The 26,780-nt window shown below is 43.5% G+C and overlaps 1 protein-coding gene and 1 pseudogene across 2 annotated transcripts in view; both read right to left on the bottom strand.

Moving 5' to 3' along the window:
- Positions 1 to 26,780, bottom strand: part of LOC115463370 (gastrula zinc finger protein XlCGF26.1-like) — a 952,960-nt gene that overhangs the window by 226,000 nt on the left and 700,180 nt on the right. The gene's annotated exons all lie outside the window — the stretch shown is intronic.
- On the bottom strand, positions 13,819 to 14,975 carry LOC115459999 (annotated as a pseudogene).

Raw genomic sequence — 26,780 nt, forward strand, 5'->3', positions numbered from 1 at the left:
AGCAATACCCTTCTTCCTGAGGGGTGCCCGATGGGATGGTGAAGATGGCTGGAAACGACAACAGGTCAGACAACCTCGAGTATACAGCTTCACATCCTGACGCATATGGGGCCAATAAGCCACTTGCTTCAAGGTCTCATAGGTGATGCCTTCTCCTCTATGTCCTGCACATGGTTCATCATGAGCATGTTGCAACATGATGCCACGATACGTCTGAGGCACAACCCATTGCTCAATGCCATGCTTACTCGTCCGAATAAGCAGGTCCTGGCGGATCTGGAACTTCTCTCTGGAGGTGTAGAGTACCCTCAGTTCCTCAGCTTGACACTCCTCTTCTGTCAATGGATGTTCTTGCGGATTCTGGATGTACTCATAAAATCTTCCAACCACCGGATCTGATTTCTGAGCCGTGACAAGATCAAAGGATGGGACTTCACTGCTCCACTGTAACACTGGAGTCTCACAGAGCTGTTTTGTTTGCCGTCGGGTGACAGCATGAACTGCCAAGGTATCAGGTTCTGAGAACCGCCATAGTTCTCCTGTGAGCGCACCTTCCTTCGCGAGTAGATCTGCCAGATCGTTCCCTATCTTGTCAGGACTGTCAACCTTTGCATGACCCTTTACCTTCTTCCAATAGATGGTCATGTCATGGTCCTGTACCAGTTGATCCAGGGCCAGAATCAAATTTCCATGATGTACCGGTTTTCCTTTCTAGTTTAGCATGTTGTTCTGCTTCCAGTTGGGTAGATGAGAGACAAAATTCTGCCTCACATAATCTGAGTCAGTGCATATGACCAATTCCCTAATTCCTTTCTGAACTGCAGACTGTACCGCCACCACGGCTGCCACTATCTCAGCATACTGGTTTGTTTGTGAACCCAAGCTGTGCTTCAAAGTCTCTTCAGGAAGGTTTGGGTTCCATACCACTCCCACACCTGCGACCAACTCATGGTCTGTGTCGTGGCGGTAGGCGCATCCATCCACATAGACCTTAGGCAAGGTTTCACAGATCTTCTCATCATACAGATGGTGCCGATGAGGTTCTTTCTCCTGCTCGGGAACCTCTGTTTCAGAAATACCTGCAAGGGCATCATGTCCTGCACAGTCATGCAGCTCAGCCATACCTTGGGCTACTACATTACGATGTTTCTGGGCATACCTTACCTCTAAAGGCCATCCTTGAAGAGCCAATGTCCAGGAGACTATCCTACTGTTGGACACTCGACCGGATTTGATTCGGTCGCTACCCAGGAAACTAATGATTTGATGACAAGTTTCTACGATTAGCTTCTCCCCTTGGATGTAACTCCGGAAATGTTGCAGAGCCCATACCGTGGTCCACAAGGATTTCTCACAGTCAGAATACTTTTTTTCCACATCCGATAGGCCTTTGCTAGCATAGGCCACAACCCGCTTATCAGAGTCATATTTCTGATACAGGACAGCACTCATGGAATGATTGGAGTATCCCAGGTCAACGTAGAATTCGTGACCCCCCTCAGGGTACGCGAGGCATGGAAAGTGGCTAAGCTGATCCTTCAGCTCCTGCATAGCAGATTCCTGCTCTGGACCCCACGTCCAGGGTGTATCTTTCTTCAATAGCTTGACCAAGGGTCGGGTGATCTCCGCATACTCGTCTATGAACTGTCTGGAATAATTGCATATTCCCAGAAAGGAACGAAGTTCTGTGAGATTGGTGGGATGTTTCAGCTGTTGTAAGGCCTGAACTCGCTTCTTCTGAGGTCGCAGACCATCAGCAGAAATTTCATACCCTAGGTAATTCAGAGATTTCTTGCACCATTGTCCTTTGGCTAGTGTCAATTTAGCTCCAGCATCTGTCAACTGTGTGAAGACATGCTCAATCTCTGCCAAGTGATCTTGAAAAGTAGGGCTTTTGATCAGAATATCATCCACATAGACCACAGTCCCTCGAGCTTCAGCATCTGGAAGTGCTTTGTGTAGGAAGATGTTGAATTCAGCCGGGGAGTTGAGAAAACCAAAGGGAGTTCTGTTCCACGTATACTGTTTCTTCCCAAACGTGAAGGCCAGTTTATATTGGTCATGTGGATGTACCGGTACGGTCCAAAACCCTGATGCTAAGTCTAGGCTGGTGAAATACTTAGCCCCTTTGATGGTAGCAAGACTCTGATCCAGTGGAGCCATTGGCCACCTGGACAGCGGTACTCGCTTATTCAGCTGACGGTAGTCCAGGGCAATTCTCCAGCTGTTGTTCTTTTTCAAGATGGGCCACAGAGGGGAGTTGTATGTGCTGTTGCATTGCCTAATGATGCCCCTGGCCTCCAAGGTATTGAGAATCTCTTGCACGGACTCATAGGAAGCTAATGGGATCTTATACTGGCGCACAAAAACAGGCTTACTACTTGGTTCCGTAGGCACTCTGGTGACGTGTAGGTCTGTAAGGCCACAGTCATATGAGTCCACAGCAAAAAGTTCCTTGTATTTGTACAGCAACTCAGTCAACTGCATCTTCTCTGTGTCAGTAGCACAAGCATCAGCCTGTTCCACTTGGTCTTTCACCATCGCGTCAAACTCTGAGAAAGGCTGGTTGGTTGAAATTTCCACCTGCTCTTCAATGTCCTCCTGCAGAGATGAAGTTTCAACCGCATTCACCACTCTAGACTTCTGGGGTAAAGACATCTTTCTGGACAAAATCAAGTAGTCGTCTTCCATCTGCACTTGCGAACCCGTTGCATCATATGGCCAAACAAACTCCAGCGAGATGAGGCCTCTGGGAGAGGTGAACAGACATTCAGGTGTCTCCCCCCCCTGGCAGGTGTTCCAAGAGGAAGGCAGCCTGCCAACAATGGGCAAACTTACCTCGACATCAGGAAAAGAGTCTCCCACTAGAAATCCAAAAGGGTCTCCTGCAGACACTTCCACTTCATCAAACTGTGGATTGGTGACTAACAGGTGAAAAGTCTCACCAATTACCTCTAACCATGGCAGAACACCGGTGGACAGCCCTAGGTCACGAAAATGAGCATGAGGGTTGAAGAACACCACTTTGTCCAACAGACGCTGTCCCTCGGCAAGACGGAGCTTGATGGAAAAGTCCCTCACTCTAGCTGGAATGGTCACATTTGTATCACAGACTACTTCACAGACCTGGGGTATGGTCTGTCCAGACTTCAAGCTAACAGGCGTTACTTCAGATTCCACTGGGCTGCCATCAAGTCTACTCCACAAGACCAGGTTCACCAGATCCACATAAACTCCCAGTCGCACAAGGCAATCGGAGCCCAGATATAAGGGCTGTGGTAGGCCTCTCACAACAGAGAAGTGGTGGGTGAACGACTTCTGTCCCACAGTCAAAGGAAGGCTACACAGTCCCACGAGCGTCTTGGCACCTTGTCCAGGTACCTGCACAGAAGTGGGCGAACACTTACTGAAGTGAAGTTGCACAGACTTGCGAAGACAATAAAACAGAGTGTCACTGATGAAGGAAACGTCACTAGGCAACAGCAACGTGGACTGGAGTGTTTGGATGTCAGCTATCTGGACAGGAATGGTGTAAGCATCATCCTTCTGTTGAATGTCCATCAACTTGCGAGGATGCGGTGAGTCTGGACGAAGTGGAAACAGAGGCCTCGTGGGCTATCTCGGCAGCAGCATCTGGGGAGTCACCGGTATGAGTCGAGTCAGTCAAAACAATTTCCAAATTGTCATCCTGGAGAACAATGTCAGCTATCCGGTCCGTTTGGACGCGGATAACTTCACCACGCTGTTCATCCCCCCCTGGTGCACCACACAACTGGAGCTCCCAGGTGTGAGGGTCTTCTGACTTCCGGAAATTCATTAGAATTGGGGAATCCCTAAGCCCCACGGAGCTGGAACCACTGACTCTGCTCATATGTTTTACTTTCCCATACGGGAGGGGACTTGCAACTTGGGCCCAGATGACTTCATGGCGATAATCCAGATCAGTCTGCAATCTCTTCAGAAGATCGTTCCCAATTAAGAATTCTTCACCAGCACCAGTAGTAATGATAGCAGGGTGTTTGACAAACAACTCGCCGAACTGCAAGGAAAGCCAAACCCGTCCCACAGTACCGATGCTTTGATTGCCATAGGCCACCAGTGACAAGTCACACGGGGTGACACGCAGCGCCTCTCCACCTCCCCCCAGAAAAGCCTCAAGTTTCTGAAACATGCCATGGGTGATCAACGTCACCTCTGAGGCGGTATCCAGTAGACCCTGACAGGAAAATTTCTGTTGAATCAACAGAGCTAAGGTATATCTGTACCCTTTAGGAATAAGTTTACCAAGAAAATACCTGTTTTCCTCATTCGAGTCCTGTAAGAGAGGCCCTTTCGGGTTAGAGGGCTGGGCATCAGCATCGGTCACGGAGGACTCCTCACTGTTGGACGACAAAGCATTCACATGAACTGTGGACATGATGGTTGGTGAAGGAGGGTCCGAATCTAGTCATGCCAGGTCTTCCTCACAAGAAACCGGATCTTCCAGTAATTCAACGGACTTGACACTCGGCCTAGGCCCTATAATCGGCCCGGAAGATTTCTCTTTGGGCTTCTGAAAGTTGCCTCCTTTGTTCGGTGACGAGGATGGGTGGGGTGCGGCTGCAGGATTTGTTAGTTGAAGTTGCGCCAGCAGTTGCTCAATCTGTGCTTGTTGGGTCCGGATCTTTTCCGCTGTCCACTGTCTCTTGTTAAAACGCTTCCTTTTCGGGTCCTGTTGTTGGCCCTCCGGCGCAGTCGGAGGCATGGTGCCCTTTTGCTGGTAAGATTGGGTATTGCCAACCCGGGCGGGTATAGAAGGACTTGACATCTTGTTTTCCAGAGAAAGCGTGGATGTAACAGCACAAACACTAGGTGGAGCCACTTTGCTGCGATTCTTAGGAACTACTTGGGTGGTCGTCGCATCAGGCTGCTCGCGACACATATCAAAAAGCTCCTCCGCCCGCTTTAGCAGAAGGGAAAAAGGTTCACTTTTCTTTCCTGCTAGAGACATTTTCACTTGATTGGGCAGACCTTTCACAAAAAGATTCCTAAATTCCCCAAACTCAAGCTCTTTGGCCTCTGGGTCCGCCCCCCCATCGAAAAATGTGCGCCTCAGGCGATAGGACCATTCATGTGGACTCTCATTTGGCCCGCAGCGCATATTATATGCTGCCCTTTTGGCCTCGGTGGGGTCCGCAAACAGTCCATACCGCTTTTTCAACGCTTGTTCCACAGTGGAGAGATCATTACTCTCAGCCAAAATTGCCTTTAAATATGTTTGGCACTCAGTCGCAAACGTCCACTGCAGTAAAGCTCTTTTATCTGAGTCGGCCTGAACCTGTAAGAAATTGAAAAGGTCATGCACGCTATCCAGATGTGCGTAGATTGTCACCTCAGAAGACTCTTTAAAAGGTGTAATCATCGCCCGAAGTGTTTTCATTACTTGTGAATACTGGTCCCTAGATAAAGGAATGACTTTGTGTGTCTGAGTGGAGTTCCGCTGCTCTCCAGTAGGGGACTTAAACAGTGGTGCTGTGGTGCTGCTGATGTCATCAAGAGGTGCCGTGAGCTGCGCCCTTCCTGGGCGGAGCATAGGCCCAATTGTACCGGTGCCCTCCTCAGGTGTCACAATAAGCTGTGACCTTCCTGGGTGGGGCCTAGGTGCAACTGTCCTGTTAACATCATCAATTTGCACAGTGTTCTGTGGCCTCACTGGGCGGAGCCTAGGCTCCTGCATGCTGTCTAAGGTCTCAGGAACTAGGCTACTGTACCGGGGTGGGGCTGTCAACTGACAAGGGTTAGGCTCCAGCTCTACTTCATTTCTCGGGGACCATTCAGACAGTTTGAACTGTTCTAGCATAGGACTGGGTGACCTAGAGTCAGCCCTATTCTGTGATTCCATGGGTGTAGCAGTAGCCTCTTCCATAGAGTCATATACCTCCTGCTGGACCGTATCTAGTTCTGTCCTATACTGAGTTAATGCCTTTACACACATCTCTCTGTCCTGCCGAGCCTGTGACAACTGTAGTGAAAGCATATTATTCTTCTCCCATAACTCCACCCGTCCTTCTTCTGCCCTGTGCCAAGCCTGCCGGGCAGAGCTGACACTCCCTTTTTCCTGTTTCAACTCCCTACTCAAGGCCGTAATCCTATCCTCATATGTTTCTCTCACTTGCTCTTGCCGGGAGTGAAAGTGATCAGCTTCTTTCTTTCGCAAACTTAAAGTCTGCATCATCTCCTCCAATTGATAAGATTTAGAAGCAAGGGAATCGTTTTTCTGCCTCATATCCTTCTCCAAGGACTGGGCAGTCAGTTCCCAATGCTCTTTATCTTTCTCTAGGGCTGCACACTTTTCTTTCAACACTGCACAAGTGGAACATGGAACATTTCCCTGTGGACCTGAAGCACCCTCCCCTCCTCCAGCCGTTGCCTGAGAAGTGATGCTCTCTAACCTCAATTGTAAATCCAATCGTTCTGTTTTCAGAGCATTAACTTCATCACACAGTTGTTGGTTCAGTTTGGAGGTCAAAGGTACTACAAGCTGCACTTTCGTTCTTAGCTAGTAGGGTACAGCCGAGCTCCACTAGTGCTGCCACAGTCAATCTATTTTTAACCTTCAACACTGAATGCAATACAAAATCATATGCCTTGTGACTTTCAGGCGAGTTTTTCCTAAACAATTTCAACAGAGAGTTTATAGAATACTCCGGTACTGCCTTATTAGACTGTCTTGCACTAATTAAAACTTCAAAAACAGTGACTTCTAGCGCGGAGAGCATATTGCTAGGTGACGTCATACTGAAGAACTGAAAGCTGCTAGCAAGTAACACAACTAGTACTGAAAAAAAAACCTTATCTCACTGCTAGGTCGTAAAGCTGGCAGAAGCAGCAGATTTACGACTACCAGTGTCTAGCACGCTTCACAGACACTTTCCAGTGCACACACAGAGAGAGAAATTTAAAGTTCAGAACTATACAGCTAGGATTTCTTTCTTTCTACAGAAAAAAAAACAAACGGATTCTTTCCTCAGCTCTTTGAGATCCCGGACGAGCCCCCATTTGTAGGGTGAGATAAATAATACCTAGGGCAACAAGTACCCACAGATTACTTATACCAAGATTCCCTGATGCATAAGTCTGCCTAACAGACTCACTAGCTCTGTCTAGGGTGAGATACAGGAATCTTGCTTCTGGCACCTCTCCAGGTGTTTTGGTGTGTAGAGTGAAAAAGAAAGACACAGCTGATAGATATATATATTAGCTTTATTATGGATAAGAAAATAGAAATACTCTGCGCTAGCTTATGCAATAAAAATATCCCTTACTGATATGAGCACTACCAAAATATATTGTCTAAACTACACTCTGATTATCCTGAGACTAAGTACGGTAATGATTAGAACAGTACAAATGATAACCTAATAATCCTTATGAAACTTATCACATCTTATGCAAAATACACATTAGCTGCTTTCTCTGACCAAGAGCTGACATAAACCAGTCGTACTTAGATAAAACCACTGCCTAACCCCAGACCAGGAAATATATCACTGTGATCTTACCACGCTGTCGTGATGACGGCTTCAGATAAGACCGGAGCAGAATCTCCCCAGACGCTATTTTAGCTGTCGGTGTCTTAGGTGGTGCAGGTCTTTATTAGCCCACGTAGGTTCCCGTCACTCCTTTGGTTATCAGAGCCAATATCTCTGCCACAGGTATTTGCACCAGGATGCAGATCACAATGTTGGTATCATACAAAGTCTCTGGCTCCCCCCCGAGCCTTGCTGGATCTCTCAGGTCCTCTTACCAGTTGCACCTCTTCCAAGGGTCTCCGACTCACTTCTTACTTCTGTTCCCGCTTTCCCCGTCCCTCTCGGTCAGGTGACGGTAGGAACCAATCGTGATCTTGTCCAGCTCAGTACATGGCAAGAAGAGTTCTTTGTTTTGTGACCTTGGAGAATGGTAACTTCTGGAGCCATGTCTGCCTCCCTACTCCGTTCTCAGGGTGATAGAAGGGGGTGTTTAGAACACAGACTGTCCTTGGCTTTAGCAAGCCTGTCAGTGATTTTCCACAAGTTGAAGCTGGATCTTGCTGACACAGAGAGGTTGCAGCAGCCATCTTATTATACCAAGATGTCATAGGTTTCTATAGGCCCAGACCAGCATAGGCTAGATCACAGGGAAATACCCCTACAGTTCCCAGTGGTTTTTTAAACTACATGGCTGTACAAAGGCCTGCGTGGCTCAATGGAACAGTCAGGACTGGGATGGCAGAGGAGCAGAAAGCAGCCTGACCTATGGCCGTACAGCTTCTCCTTCTGCTCCTACAGCACAGGAGGAGGTCTTTGGAAAAATGTGGACAGTGGGTGCAGGGAGGGGGGGGGGGGGGGATGAAAAAATATGGATAGTATGTGTATGTGCGGGGGGGGGGGGGGGGGGGACCGGAAGAGAAGTGGATGGAGTATGTATGTAGGGTGGAACAGGGAAAAAGTACATAAGTACATAAGTAATGCCACACTGGGAAAAGACCAAGGGTCCATCAAGCCCAGCATCCTGTCCACGACAGCGGCCAATCCAGGTCAAGGGCACCTGGCAAGCTTCCCAAACGTACAACCATTCTATGCATGTTATTCCTCGAATTGTGGATTTTTCCCAAGTCCATTTAGTAGCGGTTTATGGACTTGTCCTTTAGGAAACCGTCTAACCCCTTTTTAAACTCTGCCAAGCTAACTGCCTTCACCACGTTCTCCGGCAACGAATTCCAGAGTTTAATTACGCGTTGGGTGAAGAAAAACTTTCTCCGATTTGTTTTAAATTTACTACACTGTAGTTTCATCGCATGCCCCCTAGTCCTAGTATTTTTGGAAAGCATGAACAGACGCTTCACATCCACCTGTTCCACTTCACTCATTATTTTATATACCTCTATCATGTCTCCCCTCAGTCGTCTCTTCTCCAAGCTGAAAAGCCCTAGCCTCCTTAGTCTTTCTTCATAGGGAAGTCGTCCCATACCCGCTATCATTTTAGTCACCCTTCGCTGCACCTTTTCCAATTCTACTATATCTTTCTTGAGATGCGGCGACCAGAATTGAACACAATACTCAAGGTGCGGTTGCACCATGGAGCGATACAACGGCATTATAACATCCTCACACCTGTTTTCCATTCCTTTCCTAATAATACCCAACATTCTATTCGCTTTCCGAGCCGCAGCAGCACACTGAGCAGAAGGTTTCAGTGTATTATCGACGACGACACCCAGATCCCTTTCTTGGTCCGTAGCTCCTAACGTGGAACCTTGCATGACGTAGCTATAATTCGGGTTCTTTTTTCCCACATGCATCACCTTGCACTTGCTCACATTAAACGTCATCTGCCATCTAGCCGCCCAGTCTCCCAGTCTTGTAAGGTCCTCTTGTAATTTTTCACAATCCTGTCGCGAGTTAACGACTTTGAATAACTTTGTGTCATCAGCAAATTTAATTACCTCGCTAGTTACTCCCATCTCTAAATCATTTATAAATATATTAAAAAGCAGCGGTCCTAGCACAGACCCCTGAGGAACCCCACTAACTACCCTTCTCCATTGTGAATACTGCCCATTTAACCCCACTCTCTGTTTCCTATCCTTCAACCAGTTTTTAATCCACAATAGGACATTTCCTCCTATCCCATGACCCTCCAATTTCCTCTGTAGCCTTTCATGATGGAGTATGAGGGGGGGGGGGGGGGGTTGGAAAAAGGAGGAGTGTGTGTGTGTGCCATGGGAATAGGGTGGAGGTTTGCATGAAAGTGCATGGAAAAAAGGGGTGGGGTATTTTATTCCTGGGGGAGATGGCAGCCCTTATAATAGGGGAATTCTGCACAAAAAAATTAAAAATAAAGTGTGCATAATTATACATAGTTTTCTATTTTTTTAAATGCAAAACTCCCCCTGGAGTGAAGGGGAATCTTGCCTCACCAATCTACTACATTTCTTTGAAGGGGTGAACAAACATGTGGATAAAGGTGAGCCGGTTGATATTGTGTATCTGGATTTTCAAAAGGCGTTTGACAAAGTACCTCTTGAAAGACTCCAGAGGAAATTGGAGAGTCATGGGATAGGAGGTAGTGTCCTATTGTGGATTAAGAACTGGTTAAAAGATAGAAAACAGAGAGTAGGGTTAAATGGTCAGTATTCTCAATGGAAAAGGGTAGTTAGTGGGGTTCCCCAAGGGTCTGTGCTGGGACCGTTGCTTTTTAACATATTTATAAATGACCTAGAGATGGGAGTAACTAGTGAGGTAATTAAATTTGCTGACGACACAAAGTTATTCAAAGTCGTTAAATTATGGGAGGATTGTGAAAAATTACAAGAGGACCTTACGAGACTGGGAGACTGGGTGTCTAAATAGCAGATGACGTTTAATGTGAGCAAGTGCAAAATGATGCGTGTGGGAAAGAGGAACCTGAATTATAGCTACGTAATGTAAGGTTCCATGTTAGGAGTCACCGACCAAGAAAGGGATCTAGGTGTCATCGTTGATGATACCTTGAAACCTTCTGCTCAGTGTGCTGCGGCAGCTAAGAAAGCAAATAGAATGTTAGGTATTATTTATTTATTTATTACATTTGTACCCCGCGCATTCCTACACACGGCAGGCTCAATGCGGCTTACATAGTAACAATATAAAGAATTACAAAGTCGTAAAAAGAATATACAATTTATAGTAAACACAATATTAATGTGGTTAACAGATAAGTAAATTGAACATAGGAGAATTGGGTGCATAAGTAAATGAGCGTAAGGAGGTAGGCGTAGGAAGATGGAGAGGAATGGATATGGGATTGCAATAAGGATAATGGGAAACATGGTCAATGTATAATAATCGTCGATAAGAATCATGTGGTCAGGCTTTGGTTAGGTTGAATGAATCGTTAGGGTAGGCTATCTTGAAGAGATTTATTTATTGCATTTGTATCCCACATTTTCCCACCTATTTGCAGGCTCAATGTGGCTTACAGAGACCTGTTATGGCATCGCCATTCCAGGATAACAGATACAATTGGTGATACAAGAAGATTAGGGATGGGAAGGAAGATCTGAGCAGATAGGTATTTTTTAAATTTTTATTACATTTGTACCCCGTGCTTTCCCACTCATAGCAGGCTCAATGCGGCTTACATATTATATACAGGTACTTATTTGTACCTGGGGCAATGGAGGGTTAAGTGACTTGCCCAGAGTCACAAGGAACTGCCTGTGCCTGCAGTGGGAATCAAACCCAGTTCCCCAGGACCAAAGTCCACCACTCTAACCACTAGGTCACTAGCAAGGTGGCATAGTTAAGTTATGGGTTCTCTTTGTAGGCCTTGTTGAAGAAATGTGTCTTCAGAGATTTACGAAAGTTAGATATGTTGTCGATTGTTTTCAGGTCAGTTGGTAGCGCATTCCACAAGTGCGTGCTCGTGTAAGAGAAGGTAGTCGCATGTATTAGCTTTACAGCTGGGGAAGTGTAGATCAAGAAATTTGCGGGAAGATCTTTTGGCATTTCTGGGAGGTAAGTCCACGAGGTTTTGCATATAGGTCGGGGCGTCACCATGGATGATTTTGTGTACAATCGTGCAGATCTTGAATGCGGTATGTTCCTTAAGTGGGAGTCAGTGAAGTTTTTCTCTTAAGGGTTTTGCACTTTCATATTTTGATTTTCCAAATATGAGTCTGGCGGCGGTATTCTGGGCTGTTTGGAGTTTCTTGATAGTTTGTTCTTTGCAGCCAGCGTATAGTGCATTGCAATAGTCCAGGTGACTTAGTACCATTGACTGTACCAAGTTACGGAAGATGGATCTCGGGAAGAAAGGTTTTACTGTTTTGAGTTTCCACATGGAGTGGAACATCTTTTTCGTTGTATTCTTCACATGGGTGTCGAGTGTGAGGTTTCGGTCAATGGTGACTCCAAGAATTTTCAGATTATTTGAGATAGGGAGGGAGAAGTTTGGTGTGTTTATGGTGGTGAAGTTGTTTGTGTTATGTTGTGAGGTGAGTACAAGACATTGTGTTTTTTCTGCGTTAAGTTTTAACTGGAATGCATCCGCCCAGGAGTGCATGATTTGGAAGCTTTGGTTGATCTCGTTGGTGATTTCATTTAGATCATGTTTAAACGGGATGTAGATTGTGACATCGTCTGCATATATGTAGGGGTTGAGGTTCTGATTGGCTAGTAATTTGACTAATGGTATCATCATTAGGTTGAAGAGGGTTGGTGAAAGGGGGGATCCTTGTGGAACTCCACATTCAGGTGTCCATGGGGCTGATATATCCGCATTCGTAGTTACTTGGTAAGATCTAGTGGTCAGGAATCCTTTGAACCAACTAAGAACTTTACCTCCAACTCCGAAATATTCTAGTATATGTAGTAGTATTCCATGATTGACCATGTCGAAAGCACTGGACATGTCGAATTGTAAGAGGAGTATGTTATTACCAGTTGCAATTGTTCGTTTAAATGAGTTCATTACAGTCACTAGTACAGTTTCAGTGCTGTGGTTCGACCAAAATCCTGATTGAGACTCATGTAGAATTGAGTATTTATTTATTCAGTGAGTTGTTTCGTCACGATGCCCTCCGTGAGTTTGGTTATGAGTGGGATGGATGCTACTGGACGATAATTAGTTAGGTCCATTGTGTTTTTCTTAGCATCTTTAGGTAGAGGAGTAAGTAGAATGCTTCCTTTATCCGTGGGGAAGAGGCCATTTTGTAGCAAGTAATTTAGGTGTTTTGTGAGGTCTGTTTTGAATTGTTGTGGGGCAGATCTAATCAGGCTAGTGGGGCAGATATCTAATTTGCATTGGGACCTGGCATATTTTCCAAGCGATTGTGAGACGTCGTCAAACGAGAGTGTGTCAAAGTTGGTCCAAGATCGGTCTGCTGGGTATTTCCCAGATATTGGGTCTAAACATTCAAGGAGGTTTGTATAATCAGTTGTGTTGGTAGGTATCATGGATCATAGCTTTATAATTTTTTCTTTAAAGTAGTTCGCAAGATTGGTAGTGGATGGGGTGTCTGTGTTGTTAGCAGTAATCGATGTAGTGTTTAGTAGTTTGTTTACAAGTAGGAAGAGTTTGTGTGTGTCAAGACCCTTCACTGGCTCCCTATCCGTTTTCGCATCCTGTTCAAACTTCTTCTACTAACCTATAAATGTACTCACTCTGCTGCTCCCCAGTATCTCTCCACACTCGTCCTTCCCTACACCCCTTCCCGTGCACTCCGCTCCATGGATAAATCCTTCTTATCTGTTCCCTTCTCCACTACTGCCAACTCCAGACTTCGCGCCTTCTGTCTCGCTGCACCCTACGCCTGGAATAAACTTCCTGAGCCCCTACGTCTTGCCCCATCCTTGGCCACCTTTAAATCTAGACTGAAAACCCACCTCTTTGACATTGCTTTTGACTCGTAACCACTTGTAACCACTCGCCTCCACCTACCCCCTCCTCTCTTCCTTCCCGTTCACATTAATTGATTTGATTTGCTTACTTTATTTATTTTTTGTCTATTAGATTGTAAGCTCTTTGAGCAGGGACTGTCTTTCTTCTATGTTTGTACAGCGCTGCGTATGCCTTGTAGCGCTATAGAAATGCTAAATAGTAGTAGTAGTAGTAGTAGTAGTGTGTCCTTGTAGTTTGGTCCGATTTTGGTTTTATAATATGTTCTTTTAGTTTGTCTAATGGTGTATTTGTATTTTCTTTGTAGTTGTTTCCAGTGGTTGAATATGGGTTCGTCTTTTTTCTTGTTCCATGCTCGTTCTAATCTTCTGACTTGTGTTTTTAGTTCTTTCATGGTTTAACGAAGAACTGAAAGAACTAAAAACACAAGTCAGCAAAGTGCCCGAGCCCACTGCGGAGCTCGGCGACCTTAACGTCAGGATCAGAGCTCCCAAAGAGACTGGGTGGGACCATTTCTGGGGTTTTTGTTTCCAGCAGGTTTGGGCCTTTGCCAAGAATTTCATATCCCCATACAAACACATGTCCTTCCTCATTTAACAAAGCACTGTTTGTGCCTCCACATACGGCCTGCTTTACCTTCCCAACCTCCGTGAACGGTAATCGTCTAGGAATGTTAACCTGAGTAAACTCTGTAACAGAAGCAAGCTGCAAATATTCAGAATTGCCCCAGCCAAACAAGTCTCCTTCATCAGAAACTGCCAGACAGCAATCTCCGTAAGTGGCTACCTGAATGATATTCACGACTGCAATGTCACCACTCAGTTTAGTAAGAAAACTGGCAATATTGTAATGACCAAGACCTGTTTGTCCATCAGCTCCCCATCCACACGCATAGACCTCGCCTTTCTCTGTCCTAAAGAGACTGTGATCTTGTCCACAGACAACCTGGACAACTGAATCATCAAACTCTTCTATTCTGTGAATGAGTTGACTTTCACTGTAGACTTCACCTTCAACAACTTTCCTTCCACATTGTCCATATGAATTATTTCCCATGCTGAAAACTCCTTCTTTGTCCACCAAGATGAGAGTGAGCTCGTCCACAAGAAACCTGCAAAACCTGAGTAGTGGAACAGGGGATGGCTCCAGGATGTATTCATATCCTCTGGTTCTGTCCCTTCTGCTCCTGTGAAACCCAATCTGTGAATCCTTATTCAGACCCATGCCCCACACTTTGGTGACATCAGATGTTTTTGATAATAACAATGTAAATCCATAGCCACATGCTGCAGATGAGATTTTCTCATCCACGTCCAGTCTGTATGGCGTAAGTTGCTGCCTCCTGGGCCTCTTTCCTTTTCCTTCGGGGACCACAGAGCTGGGGATACCCAGCGCCCCAGTGTACGAGAAGCCCCAAACAAAGATCTGGTTTTTCCGGTGGGCCCGCTCCCCCACGTACGTAAATACGGCAGCTCGTCCTCTGCGCAGTTGTCCCCTACCACCCGGGCTATGCTTCTCAAGCTGGGCAGCCGCAGTCGCGCCGGAACCTTCCAAGGCTTGAGAATCTTCAAGAGCGAAAGGAAAGGAAAACAAAAATGAGGACGATATAATGCCCTTGTATCGCTCCATGGTGAAACCGCACTTCGAATATTGTGTTCAATTCTGGTCGCCGCATCTCAAAAGAGATATAGTGGAATTAGAAAAGGTGCAGAGAAGGGCGACAATAATGATAAAGGGGATGGGACGACTTCCCTATGAGGAAACGCTAAAGCGGCTGGGGCTCTTCAGCTTGGAGAAAAGACGGCTGAGGGGAGATATGATAGAGGTCTTTAAAATAATGAGTGGAATGGAACGGCTAGACCTGAAGTTTCTGTTTACGCTTTCCAAAATTACTAGGACTAGGGGGTATGCGATGAAGCTACAAAGTAGTAAATTTAAAACGAATCAGAGAAACCTTTTCTTCACTCAACGTATAATTCAACTCTGGAATTCATTGCCAGAAAATGTGGTAAAGGTGGTTAGCTTAGCAGAGTTTTAAAAAGGTTTGGACGGCTTCCTAAAGGAAAAGTCCATAGACCATTATTAAATTGGGGAAAATCCACTATTTCTGGGACAAGCAGCATAAAATGTTTTGTACTTTTTGGGATCTTGCCAGGTATTTGTGACCTGGATTAGCCACTGTTGGAAACAGAATGCTGGGCTTGATGGGCCTTTGGTCTGTCCTAGTATGGCAATAAAATGTATGTACTTATGAGTAGAAATATAACCTTGCTGTGAGACTGAGTATGTTGTGATTCTAAATTATATGCATCTAGCATTTGGGAGATCTACTGGATGCAATGCAGAAGATGCTGAGTGTGTGTCTGGTTTGTATTTCAGAAGCAGGTGACATTTGAGGAAATCGCTCTCTTTCTCACAGGAGGAGTAGATGTATTGCAGGCTCCATTAGGGTCGAAAGGAGGGAAGTTGTATATTGTCCAGTACGGTCATTGGTTTAGTTGTGTGGCCGGATGTGGGATTTACGTTGGATCTGTAGTGTAGGCCGTTTTGAAGAGGTTAGTTTTTAGTGATTTTCTGAAGTTTAGGTGGTCGTGCATTGTTTTCACAGCTTTTGGGAGTGTGTTCCATATTTGTGCGCTTATATAGGAGAAACTTGATGCATAGGTTGTTTTGTATTTGAGTCCTTTGCAAGTTGGGTAGTGGAGGTTCAGGTATGTACGAGATGATCTGGATCTGTTTCTGTTTCTTGTTGGAAGGTCTATAAGGTCTATCATGTATCCTGGGACTACACCGTAGATAATTTTGTGGACAAGGGTGCAGATCTTGAAAGTGATCCCTTCTTTGATTGGAAGCCAGTGTAGCTTTTCTCAGAGGGGTTTGGCACTTTTGAAACGTGTTTTACCAAATATCAGCCTGGCCGCTGTGTTTTGGGCGGTCTCAAGTTTTTTTGTGTTCTCTACATCCCGCGTAGATTCCGTTGCAATAATCTGCTTGGCTTACAACCATTGATTGTATTAGGTTTCAAAATATTTCCCTCTGGAAGAAAGGTTTTACGCATTTGAGTTTCCACATTGAGTAGAACATTCTCTTTGTTACAGAGTTTATTTGGCTCTCAAGAGTGAGGTTGCGGTCGATTGTGACGCCCAGTATTTTGAGGCTGTCTGAGATAGGGAGGGTGTGTTCTGGGGTGGTTTTGGTTGTGGATTTGTTCTTGTTGTGTTTAAGTTTCAACGGTTTTTATTGATGACAGTTCAAAAAGTACAAATCCACCTGAACATGGCAGTGTCAATGCAATTTTACAGAACTCAGTGGAGCAACACTTCAAAAATATAACGACTTATAGCCATCAAATTTTTCATAACTTTTATCCCCTTCCTAACCGTATACCATGTTAAACTTTTATTGAATTCAACCTGATAACTTTACTGTGAGCATTACAATAATGATCTTCAGTCAACCACCTAACCCATAACGTGCGTGGAACAAAAAGAAAGACAATCCCATACTTAACGATTGGAAACAACTTCGAAGGAAATATAAATACACCATAAGACAAACCAAAAGACAATACTACAAAACTGAAATTGGACCAAATTACAAAGACACACACAAACTCTTCCAACTTGTGAATAAATTACTAGACACCACTCCAGTCACCAACAACTGCAAAGACACACTAGGAGCTGACAACTTGGCGAAATACTTCAAGGAGAAAAATTATTCAACTGCGACTGAAAATACCCGCTAGCCACACCAAATACACCACACTCCTAGACTGCCTGGACCCAGACCCTGGAATCTACCCAGCAGACAGGATCTGGACTGAATTCACAACACTACCGGAAGATCTTATCTCACAAACGCTCAAAAGATACGCCAAATCCTACTGCAAACTAGATATTTGTCCAAACAACCTCATGAAATCGGCCCCTCAACAATTTATAACGGACCTAACAAACTACGTGAACTTTATGCTACAAAATGGACTCTTCCCAAGGGAAAAAGGTAACATCTTACTCACCCCTATACCTGAGGATGCAAAGAAAAATGCTAATGAACTAACGAACTATAGACCAGTAGCATCCATCCCACTAATTACCAAAATAACAGAAGGTATAGTGACCAAACAACTCACAGACTATCTAAACAAGTTCTCAATATTACACGATTCTCAGTCAGGATTTCGCTTTAATCACAGCACTGAAACCGTATTAGTCACGCTTATGACCAAACTCAAACAACTAATAGCAAATGGCAACAACATTCTATTGTTACAATTTGACATGTCAAGTGCATTTGATATGGTCGACCATGGAATTCTATTACATATCCTCGAATACTTCGGAATTGGAGGCAACGTTCTTAACTGGTTTAAAGGGTTCCTCACTACACGCTCATACCAAGTGACATCAAAGTCGACTACATCAGCCACATGGATACCTGAATGCGGAGTTCCACAGGGATCCTCCCTCTCACCGACCATATTCAACCTAATGATGACACCCTTGGCCAAACTACTATCGAATCAGAACCTAAACCCATACATATACGCTGATGATGTAACGATCTTCATCCCATTCAAACAAGATCTAAGGGAAATCTCCAATGAAATCAAACAAAACCTACATACTATGAATTCCTGGGCAGATGCTTTCCAGTTGAAACTCAATGCAGAGAAAACCCAATGTTTGGTACTAACCTCGCAATACAACAAGAATAAATTTACCACCATCAACACACCTAAACTAAACTTACCAATCTCGGATTCCCTAAAAATCCTTGGTGTCACAATTGATCGACACCTAACACTTGAGAACCACGCAAATAACACTACTAAAAAGATGTTTCATGCAATGTGGAAACTAAAAAGAGTCAGACCATTTTTTCCAAGAACTGTCTTTCGCAATCTGGTACAATCATTGGTACTTAGTCATCTGGATTACTGCAACTCACTTTACGCTGGCTGTAAAGAACAAATACTTAAAAAACTCCAGACAGCTCAGAATACAGCAGCCAGACTAATATTCGGCACACCAAAATACGAAAGCGCGAAACCCTTGCAGGAAAAATTACACTGGCTCTCACTAAAGGAACGTATCACGTTCAAACTTTGCACCCTGGTCCACAAGATCATCCATGGTGACGCCCCAGCCTGTATGTCAGACCTGATAGACCTACCACCCAGGAACGCAAAAAGATCTTTTCGCACATTCCTTAATTTACATCCTCCCAAATGCAAGGGTCTGAAATACACATCAATGCATGCATCTACCTTTTCCTATACGAGCACGCAACTTTGGAACGCGCTGCCACGTAACCTAAAAACAGTCTATGAATTGACCAATTTCCGCAAACTATTGAAAACCTATCTTTTCGACAAGATATATCACAAAGATCAACATGTGTAACTGTATAATTCAACTTGTGTAACTGTATAGTCTTAAAACTTCTAGACTGTCTTATAATGTGTTATAATGTCTTTCTGCTCTAACACCCTCATCTATCTTACTACCATGTAACACAAAACCCTCTGTAAACCAAATGTATATTCAATGCTACTTCCAGTATCCATGACGAAATGTAAGCCACATTGAGCCTGCAAAGAGGTGGGATAATGTGGGATACAAATGCCATAAAATAAATAAATAAATAAACTTGTCACGGAAACAAGATTGCCACAGTTGAGGCAGCTGGACGGAAGCATAACAAGAAACTGCAGTTGGAGATATCTCATAAAAGATAGATTTACTGGTAGCCAGGTGCAAAAAGAGAGAACTATAAAAGGGTCTGGCCGAAACTGGAAAGTCATGTGGTCGAAAGCATTGATTCCAAAATAGAATTAATAATGATAAAGCGAAACTACCATTAATGTGAATGGTAAATTAATGCTTCAACAAGGTCATTTTCCTGAAGAATATGGCAACATCTTACTCACCCCTATACCAAAGGACGCAAAGAAAAAAAACAAATTACATCACCAATTATCGCCCAATTGCATCCATCCCACTTATAGTTAAATTGATGGAGAGTTTAGTGACCAAACAGCTCACTAACTATTTGGACAAATTCTCTTTATTACATTATCAATAGAAATCAAACAAAATAAAACATGGAAAAGAAAATAAGATGATACCTTTTTTATTGGACATAACTTAATACATTTCTTGATTAGCTTTCGAAGGTTGCCCTTCTTCGTCAGATCGGAAATAAGCAAATATGCTAGCTGACAGTGTATATAAGTGAAAACATTCAAGCATTACTATGACAGTCTGACAGGGTGGGAGGATGGGGGTGGGTCGGAGGTATGCATGGGGACATCAAAGCATATCATTGATATTCTAACAGGATGGGTGTGGATAGGTGAGGGGTGGGGTGATCAACAGAGACATACAGCTTTATGGTTTATAATGGGCTAGGAACCCCAGGTCCTTGTTAAGTCCTTTCTGTTGGGTGTTAAAATATTCAATCATTCTGACTTCAAAGGTCTTACGTTCTTGTATGGTTTTAAAGTTACCTTTCAGTATTCTCACTGTGAAATCACTGGTACAGTGTCCTGGTTCTGTGAAGTGCTGTCCCACCGTGGTGGGGGCCCTACTGGCTGTATTGTTCATGTGATGTCTATGTAAATTGAATCTTGTCTTAAGCATCTGGCCTGTTTCTCCAATATAGCATCCTTCGTTACATTTTTTACACTGAATGATATATACCACATTGGAAGATGAGCAAGTGAAAGATCCCTTTATGTTGAATATCTTTCCTTTGTGGGTAACTGTGGGGTCCTGTGAAATATTTTGGCATAGTTTGCAACTGGATAAATTACAGGGACGTGTGCCCTTCTGTTCCTTTTCAGTCTGTGATGGAAGTTTACTTCTGATTAGCTTGTGTTTTAAGTTGGGTGGTTGTCGGAAGGCCAGTACTGGTGGGGATGGGAATATCTCTTTCAGTAATTCATCCTCCTGGAGTATAGGTTGTAGATCTCTTATGATTTTCCTCAGTTTTTCCAGCTCTGGATTGTATGTCACTACAAGGGGAATTCTGTCTGTGGATTTTTTCTCCTTGTACTGTAGCAGTTAGAATATCAATGATATGCTTTGATGTCCCCATGCATACCTCCGACCCACCCCCATCCTCCCACCCTGTCATAGTAATGCTTGAATGTTTTCACTTATATACACTGTCAGCTAGCACATTTGCTTATTTCCGATCTGACGAAGAAGGGCAACCTTCGAAAGCTAATCAAGAAATGTATTAAGTTATGTCCAATAAAAAAGGTATCATCTTATTTTCTTTTCCATGTTTTATTTTGTTTGATTTCTATTGATAACCTTAAGAGTGGACTAACACGGCTACCACACTCCTCTTTATTACATGAATCTCAATCTGATTTCTGCCCTTCCCACAGCACTGAAACTGGGCTGGTCACCTTACTGGCCAAATTCAAGAACGAAATAGCCTTAGGTAATAGCATACTCCTACTCCAATTCGACATGTCGAGTGCATTCGATATGGTCAACTATAATATACTTCTTCGACTTCTAGATTACTTTGGAATTGGTGGAAATGTACTTGATTGGTTCAAAGGGTTTCTGACCACCTGGTCATACCAAGTTAAATCTAATACAAATATATCATCAACATGGAAATCAGACTATGGAGTTCCTCAAGGTTCACCTCTATCACCAATACTCTTTAACATACTAATGATTCCATTGACCAAGTCCCTATCAAATCAAGGTCTTCACCCGTTCATCTATGCTGATGATGTTACAATCTACATCCCTTTTAAACATGATTTATCAGAAATCTCCGACAAAATCAAGAGTGGATTGAACATCATGCACTCATGGGCAAACTCGTTTCAATTGAAGCTGAACACTGATAAAATGCATTGCCTTATCCTCTCATCCCAGTACAACAATTATAAACCAACAACCTTATTCACTCCAGATCATTCCCTTCCCATCTCTGATAGTCTCAAAATATTAGGTATTACTATCGATTGAAATCTTATACTTGAGTCCCAAGTCAACTCCACAGTAAAGAAAATGTTTTATTCAATGTGGAAACTCAAGTGCTTAAAACCTTTCTTCCCAAGAGATGTTTTCCGTAATTTAATTCAACCAATCGTACTAAGCCATGTTGATTATTGCAATGGAATCTATGCGGGATGTAAGGAACAACTCACAAGGAAACTCCAGATGGCACAAAACATAGCAGCCAGATTGATATTTGGTAAGACACAATTCCAAAGTGCCAAACCACTCCGTGAGAAACTGCACTGGCTTCCTATCAAGGAACGTATCTCTTTCAAAATCTGCACCATAGTCCATAAGATTATCTACGGTATAGTCCCAGATTACATGGTAGTCAATCTCCCAATCAGAAATAGTACCAGTTCATCACGATCTTATCTGAATCTCCACTACCCTAATTGCAAAGGACTAAAATACAAGGCAACCCATGCGTACAACTTCCCTTACATAAGCACGCGCCTGTGGAATGCACTGCCACAAGTGGTGAAAACAACTTATGATCACCTAAAATTCAGAAAATTATTAAAGACTCACTTATTCGGAAAGGCCTATCCGAATGACCCAACTTAAATGACTCAACCCTGCAACACTTCAATATCAAAGATCGTATTGAACATTGACAAACCCTTTTACCTCAAACCTGACTTGATTGAATCTTATCTTCCCTATCTCACTACAACATTTTGTATTTATCCATACCGGACTTGGCGAATGCCTTCACGGTATTATGTAAGCCACATTGAGCCTGCAAATATGTGGGATACAAATGTAACAAATAATAATAATAAATAAATAAGAGTATAAAACTAACAGCTGAAATAGTGTTCAGGGGAGATTCCAGCATTAGAGAACACGAGTTTGATACTCTTGCTGATCTCCCCTGAGAAATAATACTTGGCTTGTACTAAGATTGATCCTGCTATATTTGATTGTGGTGAGTATAAATAAAAAGCTAATTTCTCATATTCACTATATGTCTCCTGATCATTGTCTCTAGAATTATTCAGAGTTAAGTGCACAACTCTGGGGATTCAGGAGTCTAGATAAATGAGGAGAAATATACAGAAGCAGCCTTGGGTGTTTTGTTCATTCCTGGATATTAGTGACTGGACCACAGCTCCAGGAAGGGACAAATATAACCTAAAGAAATATACAAGGGAATGTAGATTGTAACATCGTCTGCATAGATGAATGGATTGAGGCCTTGATTGGATAAGGACTTTGCCAGTGGGATCATCAATATGTTGAAGAGTGTTGGTGACAGTGGTGATCCTTGAAGTACTCCGCAGACTGCTTTCCATGGTGATGATATGTTTGTATTTGATTTAACTTGGTATGTTCTAGAGGTTAGAAAACCCTTGATCCAATTGAGTATATTACCATCAATCCCGAAGTGGGCAAGGAGTCTTATTAGTATATTGTGGTTTACCATGTCGAATGCGCTCGACATGTCGAATTGGAGGAGAAGTATGCTTTTACCTGTAGCTATTTCCTGCTTGAATTTGGCCAGGAGAGTGACTAGGACAGTTTCAGTACTGTGGTGGGAACGGAATCCTGATTGTGAGTTGTATAGTATTGAGACTTTGTCCATGTAGTCGGTAAGCTGTTTGGTCACCAAGCTCTCCATCAATTTGACTACTAGTGGGATAGATACAACTGGGCGGTAGTTGGTGAGATCATTTGTGTTTTTCTTGGTGTCTTTTGGTATTATTATATTAATACTCAAAAATAAAATTACGTAGAAGCACAGTTGCACTCAAAATAATCACATCAGTGAACAAACAGCCAGCACTTGACAGTTTCCTATTACAAACCGGCACCTATTTATCACAGATTTTTTAAAATATTTAAACGGTTTTTATTGATGATCAAACATTTAAAACAGTTTTATGAAAGGCAAACATTCTGTAATCATAGTGACACATCATACAGTATGCATTTATGTACATCTTAACTGTATCATCAATTTTTACAACATTTACTCCCCTTCTACCCCCCCCCCCCCACCATATAACCTCTGTACCGTGAGCTTCTTACTTCATGGTCTCTATTCCTTCCAAAATTCTGTCACCAGACTTTACTGTCTTGTACAAGGAGTATATGTCTACTGGGTTCTCTACAAGTTAGGGTTTGCTAAAATTATTTAATACAGCACTTCTTGCTTTATGAGAAATATTTTGCAAATAAGGGTTCCATATATTAATAAAATTCTTTCATCTCTTTGGGTTGCCATGGGCCGCCCTGGCCTCCCAGAGCATTAACTCATGGAGCCTATTCCTCCAGAGCCAAACGGATGGTGGTTCCTCCTGCATCCAGTGCCTGAGTAGACATTTTTTCCCCACTGCATATGCCTTACAGAAGAATAACTCCAAATTTTTATCTGAGATCCCATATGCATTGCTTTTGTTCAAAAGTACTCCTTTCCAGGAGGGGAGTAGCCCTTGCCCTGATCATTTTTCAAGATATTTCTGTACCGCTTTCCAAAATAATTTTATTCTGTCACATCTCCAAAATGCATGCAAAAAGGTATTCCTCTCTCTGTGACATTTAGGGCATTTGGGCATCAGATATCCAACCAGCCCTTGCTGCCTGTGATTGTGTGATGTATCCCCGATGGATGATCCTATATTGACTCTCCTGCAGCACCGCTCCACCCACTTGTTTGGGTATATCTTTGATCAATTTAGCAAAATTTATTCCCTTCAACTCGTATCCCAAATCTTTACTCCATGTGTCTTTAAGCATCTCATATGCGCGAGGAGGCCTGAGCGACATTAAAGCTCTGTGTAAGCTCGATATTGATACCTGTCCATATGCATCCCCCCTCAGGAATTCGCGCAGCCTATGGCCCAGCCTCGTGTCCAGAGCTGCCTGGTCTAGACTGAACCAATGATGATGTAGTTGTCTATATGTGTAATAATCTTTATTGGCAAGTGAAAGCCTCTGCTGCAGGTCCTGAAATCCATACAGTCCCCCCTCTTCACTCCTCAAATGTTCAAGCAAAGTAATTCCCAATTCCGACCATTTATCAAGTATCCCTTTCTCTAACCCCGTAGAAAAATCCCCATTCCCTCGCAATGGGAGTTGATCACTAATATTGAGATCTTGTCCCCAAGATCGCATAAGGAATTGCCAAATGCGTCGCAGTGGCTGCAGCTGTATGCTTTTCCTACAAACGAGTGGCAAGCTTTTTGTTTTGGCCTGCAGGAGAAAATTCAAATGCCATGGTCTAAATAGTGCACTTTCCCAGCTAAGCGGCGTATGTTGATGTCTCAGAAGGCATGCCTGATTATATCGTTTAATACAAGGGAATCCCAACCCTCCCTATGCCCGTCCATCATACAGATATTCAAATCGTAATTTTGACTCCCTCCCCCCCCCCCATAGAAATTTCCGACTCATCCTGTTCAGCTTACGTAAATCTTTTCCAAGAATATGTATTGGCAACACCTATAAAATATAGAGCCATCTCGGGAATATGATCATTTGAAATAAGTTGATTCTGCCCATTAGCGATATGGGTAAATGGCTCCATCTCTCAAGAGAGCATCTGGTGTCCTCTAACAACTTTTCCATATTGATTTTATAAAATGTGGTGGTGTCCATAGCCAGCCTTATTCCTAGATATCTGAAAGATTCCTCCGCCCATTTCAACGGAAGCTGTTCCCGCCAAACTCCAACGTGGTCTCCCTCTCTCTGCAAAGCTTCAGACTTCTCCAAGTTTAGCTTAAAGCCAGAGAAGTTACCAAACTCTGTCATGCATTCTAAGAGAGCTGTCAGTGATGTTTCAGGATGGGTTACATGTGCCAGCAAATCGTCAGCGAAAGCTGCTATTTTAAACATTTCTGTACCAATCTTGACTCCTTGTACATCGGGCGTCTGTTGGATGTTTCTAATTAGTGGGTCTAGTGTTAATACAAACAATAAAGGTGATAGAGGGCATCCCTGCCTAGTCCCCCCTGTGTATAGGAAAGGAAGGTGACAAGATTCCATTTACCCACACCTGTGCTTGTGGAAGATAGTATAGTGCACGGATCGCCTCCTGAAAAAACCCTTGTATACCATACGCGTCTAGAATGCCAAATAAAAAATCACAAACCACCCTGTCAAACGCCTTTTCGGCATCAAAGCTAACACCGATGGTATGGCCTGCGTGGACACCACCTCCAAGGTTACCAATATCTTTCTCACATTTTTAGTAATAGTCCTGCCCTGTACAAATCCCACCCGTGAATCTTCGATAACATCTGGCAGTATTCGAGATAAACGGTTTGCTAATACTTTAGCAAACAGTTTGGCTTCAAAATTAAGTAATGATATTGGCCTATAAGATTCAGGTTTCTGTGCATCCCGCCCTGGTTTGGGGAGCACTATAATCTGCACTGTTCGTAAAGAAATGGGCATTTGCTTCTCCTGCACTATGACATTAAACATTGAAGTCAGGGGTACCAGTACTTCATCCCTCAGTATTTTGTAAAATTTGCCTCTATAGCCATCTGGGCCCGGGGCCTTCCCCAATGGTCCTTGCTGTATAGCCCATGATACCTCATCTGCCGTTATGGGAGCATTTAGCATATTTAGGCTTTTTGTGTCTATTTGCGGAAGCTCTTGCCCAGCCAAATATATCTCACTGTCCATCAGGGGTGGATCTGGGATAGCATATAACTTCTGATAATATTCTTGCATGATTCTATTAATAGGGACATCTTTATTTTCTAAGGTTCCATTTAAGGAATACAGGGTGTTTATTTTATAATTGCCCTGCCTAGGATTTGCCAACCTAGCCATCATCCTTCCGCTTTTATTGGCGTATCTGTACAATTGATATCTATAGTACACATAATTCCGTTGGGCCTTATGGTGAAGTCTCTTATTTAGGGTTTGCTGCAATTCTAGGAGCTTGGCTTTTAGTTTAACGTTATGTTGGCACCCGTACTCACGCCGTGTCCGTGTTATTTCCTTTTCTAATCTGAGCATGCCCCTCTCCCGCGTCTTTTTCTGGTGACTTGTGTAAGCGATAATCTCACCCCGAAGTACAGCCTTAGCCGTATCCCAATAGAGTATTGGAGTTGCCATGTGTGCCTGGTTAGTATCTTGAAACTGCTTATATTTATTATGTATTCCCGGAATTCCTGATCTCTATAAAGCCGAATAGGAAATTTCCATTGGAACTGACCCGGACTGCCCTCTGAAGGTTCCCATGAAGCCATCATCATTGCATGATCTGAGATTTTGATGGGACCTATTTCTGCTGCACTAATTTTTGTAAATAATAAGCGAGAGATAAAAATATAATCAATCCGCGACATGGTGGCATGCGCACGAGACAAATGAGTATAATCACGC

Source organism: Microcaecilia unicolor, chromosome 1 (genome assembly GCF_901765095.1).
Source record: "Microcaecilia unicolor chromosome 1, aMicUni1.1, whole genome shotgun sequence".
Classification (NCBI taxonomy): domain Eukaryota; kingdom Metazoa; phylum Chordata; class Amphibia; order Gymnophiona; family Siphonopidae; genus Microcaecilia; species Microcaecilia unicolor.